This window comes from Lepisma saccharinum, chromosome 11 (assembly GCF_977018435.1).
Source record: "Lepisma saccharinum chromosome 11, izLepSacc3.1, whole genome shotgun sequence".
Lineage (NCBI taxonomy): Eukaryota > Metazoa > Arthropoda > Insecta > Zygentoma > Lepismatidae > Lepisma > Lepisma saccharinum.
In genome coordinates this window covers 29597900-29612313 of record NC_139239.1, presented here as the reverse complement: position 1 = coordinate 29612313, position 14414 = coordinate 29597900, and positions in this window count along the sequence as shown.

The following is a 14414-nucleotide window of genomic DNA, read 5'->3' as shown; positions in this document are numbered from 1 at the left end:
TGTTTTTTCTTGCTCTTCCTGTCGACGTTCATTTGTTACGAACATGAAGTCGAAATTCAAGAAACGATTGAGAGAGACTGAAGACGTTTAATGTTTGCCAGGAAGCATTTTTTTTAAAGCTTTTTCTTACTTCACGAACAATTGTCTGTATCCTATTGTGGAGACGGAAAGCTTACGGACATTTAAAGAAATTTTCATAACGATCCTAATTGTTTACTTCAGTGTAACCAAAGTGGCAGTGTTGCCGCAAGGAAAGGTTAGTACGGAATATGATTGGCCTTGATCCTGAATTACTTGCTCCCTTTTATGACGTTATGTATGTTGCCCAACTCAAGGGCGAACTTCAATAGCTAATCTTACAATGGCAAATTCATGTACCGCCGTTGAATTAGCCAACACGCGTAACGCCATTCAGAATCTATATGTCCCAGTTTTATTGCTGGCGACTGTACATCAGTGCATTAGAAAGTGCATATCAGACGAACACGAAAATGAGTGGTTCCCAAACTGTGCGCCACGACGCCTTGGGGCGCTGTGCCTGGTTTGCAAAGGTACCAGGATATGTTCCAATACTTTCACTGAAATGACACTTACTTCTTAGTCTGCACATGGTTTTAGATATGTTTATTCCAAAATATATTCATTCTTATTTAGTACGTTTTACACAAAAACCACACTAATTGAGCGTTGCAAGTGTTATATAGGGCTACATTCTGCCTTGGACGCCGCGGAAAGATCTTGAAACACTAAGGGCGCCGTGAAAAGAAAAAGTTTGGTAACCAATGCACAAGAGCTTGGTTCCACATTTATAAAAAATAAGGGTAGTGGTTCGAAGTACTAATATCCTACATTGATTTTCATTGTGTTAATCAGCAAAATGGGAATGATTATGTAAGGGATTCCGGGTTCGAATCCCGGCCCGGGCATGGGCACAGATGTGGCATGGGTGTTCTTTGTGAGCGTCCGTTCAACAATTTCATCATATCAACACTCATCCTCATCTTCGCGAATAGCCAAACATGGCAGAAAAGCGATGCAAAATAAAGCAAATCAATCAATCAATGAATAGTTGAAATTGATTTGAAGGGCCAACCATCACCAAGCCAAGGCTTGAATCCAGAACCTTCAGTAGCGTGATGCTAGTATATGGCCATCGAAAGATGCACAGATGCATAAAATGCATTTTTAGTGAATTTTAACGTTTGCACTACCTGTGGAAAATACTCACATGCGAATCTTTATTCCACGTATTCTTGCAGCCTAACCTAACGAGATTATGACGCTTGAACCCACAGTCAGTGAAATTATTCCTAACAAGATATTTGTGCTTTTAGTTTAATAATGCAAATTATTGATTTGTTGTTCTTTTATTCGCGCCGCTTATCTGCAATCGAAACGCTTAGGATGAATGACGAAAAATGAAGAAATGCTCCCAAAGTTGTTGAGTTGAGTTGTTATTTTAAGTCCACTTTATGCACAGAAATGCTAATCTGGACTGGACCTACAGTTTAAAGTTCCTTCTTTCTACTTCTCCGAATGCAGTAACCTGTCTGCAGTGTTGCCAATGTCACTTTAGTAATTCCCACTAGATCCACCCAGGTGTATTCTAATTGCATAGCAGTTAAACCAACCTTAAACTACTACGTATAAAAAGTACCCTGAATTTGTGAATAAAACACAAAATACGTGGTTGACCATCAACATTTATTTTGTCGCCTTCAAAATAGGCCCCATCAGATGCAACACACATATGCCAACGCTTAACCCAGTCTTCAAAACACTTTTCAAACGCAGAAGACGGTATCGCCATGAGTTCCTTCTGCGAATTTCCTATAATGGATTCAATTGATTCAAAACGCCTTCCCCGAAGTGGTAACTTGAGTCGCGGAAAGAGAAAAAAACCACACGGAGCCATATCTGGAGAATATGGAGCTTGGGCTAGGACATGTGTTGAGTTTTTGGCCAAAAACTCGCGAACAAGAGTCGACGTGTGCGACGACGCATTATCGTGGTGCAAAAATTCAAGAATTGTTTTTCCATTACTCTGGTCATTTCCGGCGAACATTCTCACGCTGACGCCTCACAACGGTCACATAAAACTCCTTATTCACAGTTTGTCCGGCTGGAAGGAATTCTGAGTGCACAACACCACGATAATCAAAGAAAACAATGAGCATGACCTTAATTTTTGAGCGCCTTTGGCGTGATTTTTTGGCTTATGGTTCATTTTCGAAGCTCCATTCCGAAGATTGTTGACCTGTTTGCATGTCATACTCATATACCCAATGTGGGATTTTTACCAGCCAAATACCGGGTACTTTTTTTACTGAAGGTATAACATAAGGAAATGAAATACTACATTCTAAAATTTGTCTCTGGAAATTCATTTTATAACTAAACCCCAGATAACTAACAGCATGAGTTATTTTTTATTAAGGAAGAATTGTGTTGGGATAAATATATTGGGGAAAATAAATAACATTAATTGAGGACTAAAAGTGGTAAACCTTGTAAGTGCCAGAAGCAAAAGTGTTGGGAAATCGCATCGTTTCGCACATCAGCCCGTAAGAACGTTCACACTAGTGACCTCTTTACACGCCCTTTGAACTACTTAGATTTGCTACCAGCCACATTTCACGTTACACCACATTATAAAGCATGGCACATTTCACAGTTTAACGTGGAAAATGGTGTTTTAATTATTGTGGCACTTACAGCGTTTACCAATTTTAGTCTTCAATTTCTATGAGAATTGAACTGTTACTATGCAAATTCTATTGTCGTCATTGGAAATTACCTGGAGGTATGTCATTTGAGGTAGATGTTATAGTTATTTCTATTCTTACGCCATCTCTTAATCTCTTCACGAATCAACAATGAAATGTATTAAGCTTGCGAGAATCTACTCCAACTATATTTCTACATTCTAATTGTACCAGCATCTTTCACCATTCACCAATCTGTCCTCATGTTGTTGCACCCACCTAACTGACAAACCAATGCCTTGTTCGGGAATTTCTTAAGAATTTGAAGGTAAATTCATGTTTCATGACTTCCACTTTTGTAGCAAATGATTTTAACATTATTTTCTTTAATGAAATCTTGTTCATAAGAGGTCAAACTCTCCATCAACTCCAATGGCTACACATTACACATATATTAATCAAACCGAAACCTTAATCACAAAGAGATAAATTTATAGTTTAAATGCTTTCAAAATGTTTACTTAAGGAGTGCATATTATATTTTCAGAATATTTGGCGTTCGTTTATGAACATTCAGAGAAGTTTAAAACATATTTACTTAAGTACACTATTTTAAAATAGATGGCACAAATGAAAAAAGTTACATTTTGCTTCCAACAGAATATTTTCTCCACTTGTTGAAAACAATTTACTTACCTTTTCGTAGATATAAACATTTCACAAAATATGAAATCGCTTTTATTAATTTCTTACTTTACGAACGATGTATTACGTTATCATTCATAAGACACACACGGAGGTTGTAGATATATTCACACTTAAAACTTAGAAAAGTATGTTTAAACCTATGATTATCATATCCCAAGTATTCAATTTATCCATACTACTGGAATAAAAAAAAACTCAATATGCTGACCAAGGAAGAAATTTATTTTATTAAAAAACATAAACTGAACAAAACGTTTCAACCTTCTAGCAAGGTCTTCTTCAGACTCTGCACTAAGTACAAATGTAACAAGGTACAGAAAAGTACGATATATACACAAACATTACTCACCTCCAGACTATTGGAAAGTTGTTGTGGAACATTCTAGCAGATGGCTTTCCCTTGTCAACTGTACTTTCACCTAAAAGGCTAAACATATTTACTTACATCTAGAATGTGGTTGGACTCTTTATCTCACGCTCTTTTTCCTTCATTCTTCTTCCTTCTTCTCTCCTCTTTCTCTCTTGTCCTTTCCACTCTTTCTAACACCTTCTTCCATTCTTTGATTATCTTCAGTCCCCCATTCCAGTTCATTGTGTCTTCTTCACCTTTCTTCTCTATTTCCTTGGCCTCCTTCCATTTTCTCACTAGTATTCTCTTCTCCCTTCCTATCTGCTTAGCCTCATCCCACTCTACGTTATGTCCTGTTTCTCTCGTATGTTTAAATATCACCTTTCATCTTCGAATGCGTGCTAGAAGGTTGAAACGTTACGTTTAGTTTATGGTTTATAATAAAATAAATTTCTTCCTTGGTCAGCATATTGAGTTTTTCATATCATGGAAACAAGGCCTAATGGTGTTATTACTGGAATAATTTTAAATTCTCGAGAAAATGTTGATAAGCAATGTAATGTGGGGGGAAGAAGATCTTAATTTAGACCCCCATATATATATATATATATATATATATATATATATATATATATATATATATACACACAACACACATATACATACATAAATTATTATGATATGGATATTTATGTTATTAAATATAAAAGTCAATTTATTACTAAATATTTTTTAAGAACATTATTATTAAATACACATAAAGTAATTAATTATTTACTTTTATATATACCAGATATGTGTAAAGTAGCAAATTAATTCCTTTACTAACTGGTTAAAGATGTCAATAAATTACGAAATAGTGATGTTATGTACAAGCTTTTGTCTAGTTTTTGTATTAGTACAAAACTATTAAATTTATAATTATGTTTGACTTGCATTCTTCTTTTATTGCACGCACATTGTTATTGGTGTAGACAGAGTAATAGTCTCTTGAAAAAGAGAAAGAATTCTACACTCACTATTTTGTGTGTTTTCGATATTATCCTTAGTAAAGTACATAAGAAGTAAATACTAATTGCTTATATTTTGTTGTTACAGGAAAAACTCTCCCCCCGGAAAATTTTTGGTGGGGCGATTCTTGAGGTCAAGATTGTTGTGGGGGGAAATCCCCCGTTTCCCCCAGGATTTCGCACCCTGCAGTTCCTAGCCCTAGTTCGTTGTATCACATTGATGTACATAGCCCTGTATTTTTTTTAGTTCTTTCGTTTACACTAACTTTAATAAATAGGTCCTGGGTTCGATACCCTGTGGAGGCACAAGTGGTTCTGATCCCAGTTTAAACTGTAGGTCCAGTCCCGAATAGCCTTACTGTGCAAAAAGTGGACTTAAAACAACAATTTACACTAACTATAAAACTCTGGCATTTAAAAACCCGAAGGTTCATTGCATGGGTAATCATTTACACTAGAAAACTCGGTTGAAATGTTTACAACACACAAGTATTCAGATAGGGCCTCGCTCGTAGCTAAGCGGTTACCATTCTCGCTTTTGATGCGAGCGGACCCGGGTTTGATTCTCGTTAGGTTCCCCGAAATTATCGGTGTTGAGCGAGGATCGTGAAGACAATTGAAAACATGAAGTAGCTACTCTAGTCTCGAAAGCCAGAAAGCAGCGGCGATGGGATTCAACGCACTAACCACGTTCCACTCAATAAAAAACCCTTTGGCAAGCTCTCAGAAGGTTGTTGCATCATGGAACTTACAAGGGAGGTTATCTAAGTGTCCCCCTCCGATTTCCATGAAACTTGGAAGGTGTATAGAGGGGCCCAAAGCAAAAAGTACGTGTTTTTGTGTTTCAGCTAAAAAAACGGTTTTAGGGGGTAACCCCCCCGCTCAAATGTCAAGATGAGGAGAAATTGAAGTGGGGATCTGACCCCGAAACCACGTAAATATGGCATAGGAAGAAACAGGGGGCGTAGGGCCCCTCTATACACCTGTTAAATTTCATGGAAATCGGAGGGGGCACAGGGGTCAGATCCCAACGTCAATTTGTCCTCATTTTGATATTTGAGGGGGGATTTACCCCCTAAAACAATTTTTTAGCTGAAACAAAAAACACGTATTTCTTCCTTTGGGCCCCTCTATACACCTGCCAAGTTTAATGGAAATCGGAGGGGGGAGGGACACTTAGATAACCTCCCTTGTTAGTTTTTTTTTAAGTACACATGAAAAATGCTATGCTTGAAAATACAAATGTATTTCTCATTTAAAATTAAAACAACACACAGGTCACTGTGAAGAACGCAAATTATATCACAACGCCTGTGCCACCTTCATAGGTGTTCGATTCACTACATTATTTCTCGTGAAGAGAAGGCCAAGCAGCGCCTTCCCGTAACAGGAGTGACTAAGTTGGAGGATAACGCTCAAACACGACGCTTGTAAGGGTTCCTTCCTTAACTTTCTCACATGAACTTTGAGTAATAGCTATTATGGTAAATGATACTCTTGATTCCATACAAGCGAGACTGAAGGTGGACGTTTTTGTGCTACATGATAGTACTATAAAAAAGAGATAAATGTATTTAAAGGAAGGAAAGAAACATCCTCTTTGTTTTTGTGAGATCTGCAAAAGATATGAACTTTTCAGTCATCATCGTTTCAATCTCTGAAGATGAATTTTGGATGTTCTTCAAAACACACTACGTCGTTAACCCGAGAAAACCTCCCTGAAGATGACAGTGGTGTTAGCCCTCTAAAGCTCAGATATTCCCCAGAACTCACCTGAGCGTTAGCCTAACAGAAACTCTTCATTTAAGTTTCTGAAAATGATAATGACGTTAGCCCTCAAAGCTCGGAATATTTCCTAGAACTCACGTGGGCCACGCCACCTTGAAACAGAAAAGTGTGTGTGTGTGTGTTTTTGTGTGCACAATTGTGAACAAGAAAACTCCAAAGTATAATTAAGCCCGCATCACACGGAACTGGATTTCCAGTAGGTATGTCCTAGTTGGCGCTGGACTGGCTACCAATTTGCTAGTTTTCGCCTCACATCAGCGTACTTGTCGATAGACTTTTGTTCCCATACGAGGGAAGTTGTAATGGCGGCCGCGTGAGATGTAAACAATGTATCACTTCACATTTTTAAAAGCCGATAACTATTCAACTGAGAGGAATAACGTTTCGTATAAAACGTTATTAGGTACAAAACAATGGCGCTGCTTAAATACATACTTTACAACGTTTACTGTAAACGTGTGGAAGAATATTTTAGTTGTTTCAAATGCAAACACCGTGCACTCAGCATAGATGGTGTAACTCAAATCGCCTTTCATGCTGTATACGTTATACATTGCTGGAGTAACACTCTTAAACCACAGACAAAAGCGCTTCTTTGCACACTCACAGATTATCTTCACATGGCGAAACTTTGCTCTGATTGGCTGTTCCACAGAATCCAGTCGAGGAAAGCAAGTAGCAATTAGAACATGTCCTATTCCTCCAAGCCAGACAAGCGGTCAGCCAGGCGGCCATGATTGCTAACTAGAAAGTTAGTTCAGCGTCAACTAGGGCATTCGTACTAGAAATCCAGTTCCGTGTGATAGGTGCTTTACATGCGGTTTCCAGTGAGTGTTCTAGCTCGGAGGATTCTTCCCCTCCCCACACTAGGGAAATTTACACTATACTCTATCCAGAAAATTTGTGAAGCAATGCCGCGCATAAAGGCAGAGTAGGGGAGAAAGTGAGTGGGTGGTGCGAAGCAGTACACGTTGCTGCAAAGGCTAGTAACTGCAGTCTCTCTTCCCTCTCTACGTAATCCCGTCGCCTCGCCCGTGTTCATGAGTCGAGTACTCTGGAATGACTACTTGGGCAGAGACTTGCTTTCATTCCTTGCTCCATAGATTCCCGAGACAGAGTACAAGCACAGATAAATGTTTTCTCGGAAACATCCATCCATCCCTCCGGGGGTCTGATGACTTCCGGCCTAGCCCTCTACAGGGTTGAAATTTAGCAGCGCCTCTCAGCGGATTATTTTGAAAACTCTCGTGGAGGGCAATTCCAAGCAGGAGGTCAGCGTAGAGGTTTTATTCCCTTAGGGCCGGTTTTTCAATGTCCAGTTATTCTTTCTGCTAACTATCTGCCAGTTGGAGATAATCGTCACTCTTAACCTCACTGGTTTTTCAATGTTAAAGTAACTGGCAGTTAGCAAATCCTAACTTTGTACTCCAAAACTGTTGGTAACGCTGAAGCGCTGTAAAATATGGAATCGGTCTATTAGTAGAGTTTCAAACCGCGTCGATTGACCCACAGCCTGGTGTTTAAATATAGAACTACAAGCGCACCCCACTCGAAAGCACGATTGGAACAATGACTGCGTATCCATTCATTCTGTATGCTTACGAAATAAATTAACGAAAGCAAACACTACAGATTTGACTATCTTCTAAAAAAGCTCAATTCAATTCCATGTAGGGGAAATGCTGTTATGAGGTACAAGCGCAGATACTTTCTTGTAGTTGAAGTCGAAAGTCGAAACATTAATAATACCTGTTTGTTGATATAAACACTATTAATTTGTAGATATTGTACATTTGATTTGACTGCATGCTTTGTACCTCTCTATGAGCGAAAACATATAATGTGAGTAAGAATGCTTTGTAGATCAAGTTCTAAAAACATGAAAGTACGAGTAAAAATAATTTTTAAATTTACTGCAATATTTCTCCGAGAAGATCATTCAACAATAAAGCATGAATTGAAGGCAACACACGTAATAAATCATTGACAAGAAGAAAAAATATCCGTGACCAGGACTCGAACTCGTATTACAAAACACAACACCCTCCGAAAGGTGGTGCCGCGAACCACTGCACCAATTTACTGGTAGACTGGATATCCTGGTCTCAAATTCTCCAACACGACCTCACCAAGCAAATTCTAGCAACTATGCTGCTTAATTTCCACATTTGTATGGACATTGGTAAGCTCTGTCAAACAAAACAAGTCTTCTTCTGTACCAATTTAACAGTATTATGAATCATATCTTATTTAATCTCACAGTGAAGTTGAGAGTGTGGAACTTCGATAACTGCATGAGGCAGCCATGTTGCTTCGTAACTTCGAGTTAGGCTGGTAACTGCAAGAAGATGTAGCAGTAAAGATAATCGCCACCAGAGTTCCAGTTACGAGCCAACTGTACATTGAAAAACCGAAATTTTCACAAACTTCCAGTTACGTGCTAACATAAACCTTAACTGTACATTGAAAAACCGGCCTTTATTTCCATATCTGCCTGTAATACGTTTATCTGTGCTATAAGCATCTCTCGACTTAAAAAATTCCCAGTGCAAATGCTACTGCAACAGTGATTAATTCTTTCATTTTGCGTAAATTGTGTACTTAGTGTGTTCTAAGTAATGCACTTTACACACTTTTGGAATTCATACTTTCTTTTATCATATTTGATGCGATTCTTGTACACTTTTTTAGTACCTCTCTATTGTGTTCATATATGTTTGTTGTTTTGTCGCATTTCGACTTTTATACGTAAAGATGGAGGATAAATCCGTATTTTGCAGAGATCTGCTCATCTAAGGCTAGTCGGTACTCCACGAAGGCTGAAGACAATTTCGACCTGTTCAAAACTTCATGAAGGGTCTACGAAAGGCAAATGCGACTAGAATGGGGACACGCGTGTTAAGCGGTCGAGACCAAGTTCCCACACCGAACACGTGAGAGCTTGCAAGTTCCGCATGCAACCTCCCGTACCACGCCTTAACACAATTACTTGAAGATCAAAAGAGGCGCTGGGAAGCGCTCATGGTTCAGAAACAGAGAGGATGAGAGAGAGAGAGAGAGAGAATTCAGCACTTTTACACCTGTCTCTCTCTCTCGAGTGAGATCGGACTGAAGAACGGACAGTCGGCAGAAGTTAGAAGCAGAAAGCAGTACAAGGACCCGTAAAAAGTAGACGAAAAACGAGAACGCATTTTAAAGCAGATTTTTTTGGTTGTAGGCACCGTTTCAAGTCAGCCTGGTGATGTATTCTTCTTGATGCCCCTTGGCTGTGTAGTCTCTCTACCCTGAAAACTCTCCATCGAAGTACAAACTTGCAAACTTCATTATGGCTAAACGTGACAAAGTTTCCCCTGCCTGTGTGGCTACCGAAAGATTTGAGGTGAAAATTTGGGTCCGCTGCAGAACCCCTGTGGTTACCAGTCATACAGAGCATGTAATTTTGCAGTTCCTTTGGAAAGTAATTTGGAAAGCAAGTTCTACGGGTGTCCGAGAAGTCTTTGTATGAAAACAAAAAATAACCGTATCCGCTATATGCAACATAGACATGAAGAAATGGTTCCAAAATGTTCGGAAACTATTCAACTTTTATTTTCAATGGGAAAGAAATCAATAAATCTCCACGTGAGCACCCTTGGTAGCATTTAGTCGAAATTCAACTTCTCGCCATGCATTAGCCAACATCACAGTAGGGATTGATGTGATGACTTGGGTTATCCGTTGTTGCAGAGTTGCAAGATCTGATACAGGAGTTCTGTAGACATTGCCTTTCACATAAACCCATAGAAAAAATCTAAAGGGGTTATGTCTGGAGATCGTGCAGGCCATGCTGTCGGTCCATCTCGACCAGTCCATTTTCCAGGAAATGTCTGATCGAGGAAGGAACGAACCTCCAGATTCCAATGTGGCGGTGCACCGTCTTGTTGAAAGATAACATCTGGGTGGTATTCTAGCAATTGCAACATGTCGAGATACACTCCAGATACGGTGTCCTCCCAGAAAAAGAATGGTCCGGTTATTCTGTCATGCAGCAGCGCGCACCAAACATTCATCTTCGGGCTGCCCATGGTAGACTCCCTCACCTCATGTTGGGGCTCTTTACCCCAGATATGAACGTTGTGTCTATTTACTAAACCACTGACATGAAAGACCGCTTCGTCTGAAAAAGCAACACGTTCCAGATAGCCATTATCAGCGTCAATGCGTGATAACATTTTCACCGCAAAGTTATACCGACGTTTGCCGTCATTGGGCAACAAAGCCTGCAGGATTTGCACTTTGTATGCACGAAACAGTAAACGTTTGTGTAACACATCACGAACAGAACTTTTTGGCATCTGTAATTCACGTGAGGCCGTATGCACTGCGCACAAAAGCCACTCTGACATCTTCTAACTGGCAGCGTCACTGTAACCTGTTGTGTAAGCACTGGAAGAATGACTACGTTGTGAACTTTTCATGCTATGTTCAATATTTCGATAATGTTTTCATCGCCGCCACTGGGACTAATGTTCTGTACCTGTCTGTCTGTCTGTCTGTCTCTGTGTGTGTGTGCAGGTATGAACTTTAGGTTTAGGTCGATTTCATGCACAAATAGGCTAATCGGGACTGGACCTACAGTTTAAAGTGGGATCCGAATCACAATGTTCCTCCACCGGGTATCGAACCGCAGACCTCTTAATTACAAGTCCACGGCGGTAGCGCGTATATATGTCTCACCAGCTTCTGTGACATCACTGGATTAGAGTCCTGTGTTATCCATTTACAATAATTAACACAACGGATTATAAAAGTTAGTTTTCTAACTTTATCGTTTTTCTTGTTCTTTCAGAATGTGCTTTCACCTCCAAGAACATTTCAAATTTTACATAACATTAGAAAATACATAAAAAATATTGATAAAAATTGAACACAATCTTAACCGTTCTGCATAATCTACATTTATTTTTCGAGTTATATTTAAAACGTACTCTGCATTCGTAATGAATTATCTGCGTTCATATATAAATGTTATTTAAATACAGCGTAATAACAACTTACGAGTCCTAGTTCCGTATGTAAGATAATTTTATATATAAAAAAACGTACAGGAGGATGAGGAAAGTGTTCGTAAGACTTAAAGTTTGTATCAAATAAGCTTTTAAACTTTGGGAAACTATTTCACGTGAGTAATTTTAATTAATTTCTAATTTTCGAGAAATCTTGTAAATATTTGGCTGCAAAAGTTACTGTGGTCATATGTTACTTTCTTTAAAAAACGTTTTTCGTATTACAAAATGTTCGTGCACACACACGTGCAAGCAAAGAGTGAAAGTGTACAAATGCTAATGCAACAAGCATAGCTAGCCTAACCTACTCGAAACACTTAGATGCTAAGTGCACTAGACTTAATTGATCTAACCACTAATTCAACTATTCAAAGAGATTTCCTATCACACGGAAAAGTAAACTCATTGAGGATATTTAAGAGACCAGAAGCAAAAAGCAAAATGACACAGTAGGCCTCATATACTATGAGGAGAATTTTTTTGTTTTAAAGTCTCTATAATTTATATTCCTTTTCGGTAGACAAGTCAAGTAATGGTAAAAATCTAAGGGCACTACATGATGCAAGTTGTTTTTTTCAAAATAGAGCGTAAGTATTAGGAATATCAACGTGGATTTCATTAATCCCTATAAACGACAGGAGCCATTAGAGCAATAATATTAACTACGGGAATAATTACATGATTTCATCAACAAAATATATTATTATTATTAATAGGAATAACATACATAATCCAAAAAATAAAAGATAGTAAAATTAAAATTACTTCTAACTGTACATGGATATGAGTAGACCAGGTGGCCCGGTTCAAGAACATCAAATGGCGATCAGCGGTGTTGCCAACTTCTCACTCGAAAAAATCACCAATTGATATTTTGAAGCCTTTCACGGTGTAGGTTAACCTCATAAATAGTATTGCCAACTCGAAAAATGAGGCTCGCCGAAAATGGGGCTCGGTGGGGCTCGCAGTGTTGCCAACTCTCACTCGAAAAAATCACCAACTTGAAGCCTTTTACGATGTAGGTTAACCTCACAAGCAGTGTTGCCAACTCGAAAATGGAGCTCGCCTTAATGGATTTCTCTTGTAAGGCGCGAGCAGTGTTGCCAACACTCGAAAAAAATCACCAACTGAAGCCTTTTATGGTGTATAATTTTTTAGCTTTTTTTGTGTGTGAGTGTACATGTGTTCGGGCGTAGCCTTTTACGGTGTATGCCGCACAAGCAGTGTTGCCAACTCCTCACTCGAAAAAATTACCAACTTGAAGCCTTTCACGATGTATCTCACAAGAGAGGGGAAAAAATTAAACAACCGACAATGCAGCCAACTCGCAGTGTTGGCAACTCCTCACTCGAAAAAAATCACCAACTTGAAGCCTTTTACGATGTATCTCCCAAGAGATGGGAAGAATTAAACAACCGACAATGCAGCCAACTCGCAGTGTTGCCAACTCCTCATTCGAAAAAAATCACCAACTTGAAGCCTTTTACGATGTATCTCACAAGAGATGGGAAGAATTAAACAACCGACAATGCAGCCAACTCGCAGTGTTGCCAACTCCTCATTCGAAAAAAATCACCAACTTGAAGCCTCTTATGGTGTTGCCAACTCCTCATTCAAAAAAAATCACCAACTAATATTTTGAAGCCTTTTATGGTGTATGTTAACCTCACAAGCAGTGTTGCCAACTCGGGCGAGGCGTAGCCTTTTATGGTGTATGTTAACCTCACCAGCAGTGTTGCGAGAAAAAGTTTTTGGGAGCATCGGCGCAAATCACACAACGTGAGTTGTAACAACAAACTGAAAATAGAAAAAGTTTTTGCGACCGTTGATGCAAATCATACAACGCGAATTGTAACAACAAACTGAAAAGAGAAAAAGTTTTTGTGAGCCTTTGCGCATTACTACAACAAACTGAAAAGAGAAAAAAGTTTTTGGGAGCATCGGCACAAATCACACAATGCGAGTTGTCACAACAAACTGAAAAGAGAAAAAGTTTTTTTGCGAGCGTTTGCGCATTACGACAACAAACTGAAAATTATTTTTCACGAAAAAGTTTTTGCGAGCGTTTGCGCATTACGACAACAAACTGAAAAACGAAAAAGTTTTTGCACAAAAAAAAAATACGTTTACGCGAGTGTACATTGACAGTTTTTGTCAACCGGCGAAACGCGAAACTGTCAAATGCACACAAGTTTAACCGGCTGACAATTTTTGTCTCGACTGGCAAATGCACACAAGTTTAACCGACTGACAATTTTTGTCTCGACTAGCACACGATGCAAAAAAAAATTTCAAGCGATTGTGTAATAGCGCACAACGACATATTGTGCAGCATTTGCGGTCGGTCGTGCGAAACAAGATTTCATTGCCCGGCCAATCTTGATGTAATTTTTTTTTAAAAAAATTCTCCGAATAATTCACGATTCAAGCGCTTTGCGTAACCTGGTTGTGTTGTTGTTCGCAGTACGGCGATTGGGTATGATGCGCAAAATTAATTTTTCGATTTGAGGAAATTTGTGCGGGGGACAAATTGTGTTTGGAGCAATGATTGCTCTTGTAAGGCATGAGTAGTGTTGCCAACTCCTCACTCGAAAAAATCACCAACTAATATTTTGAAGCCTTTCACGGTGTATAATTTTTTAGCTTTTTTTTGTGTGTGAGTGTACATGTGTTCATGAGGCTCGCAGTGTTGCCAACTCCTCACTCGAAAAAAATCACCAACTGATATTTTGAAGCCTTTCACGATGTATGTTAACCTCACTAACAGTGTGGCCAACTCACCCCACGAAAATTTCACCACACACACACA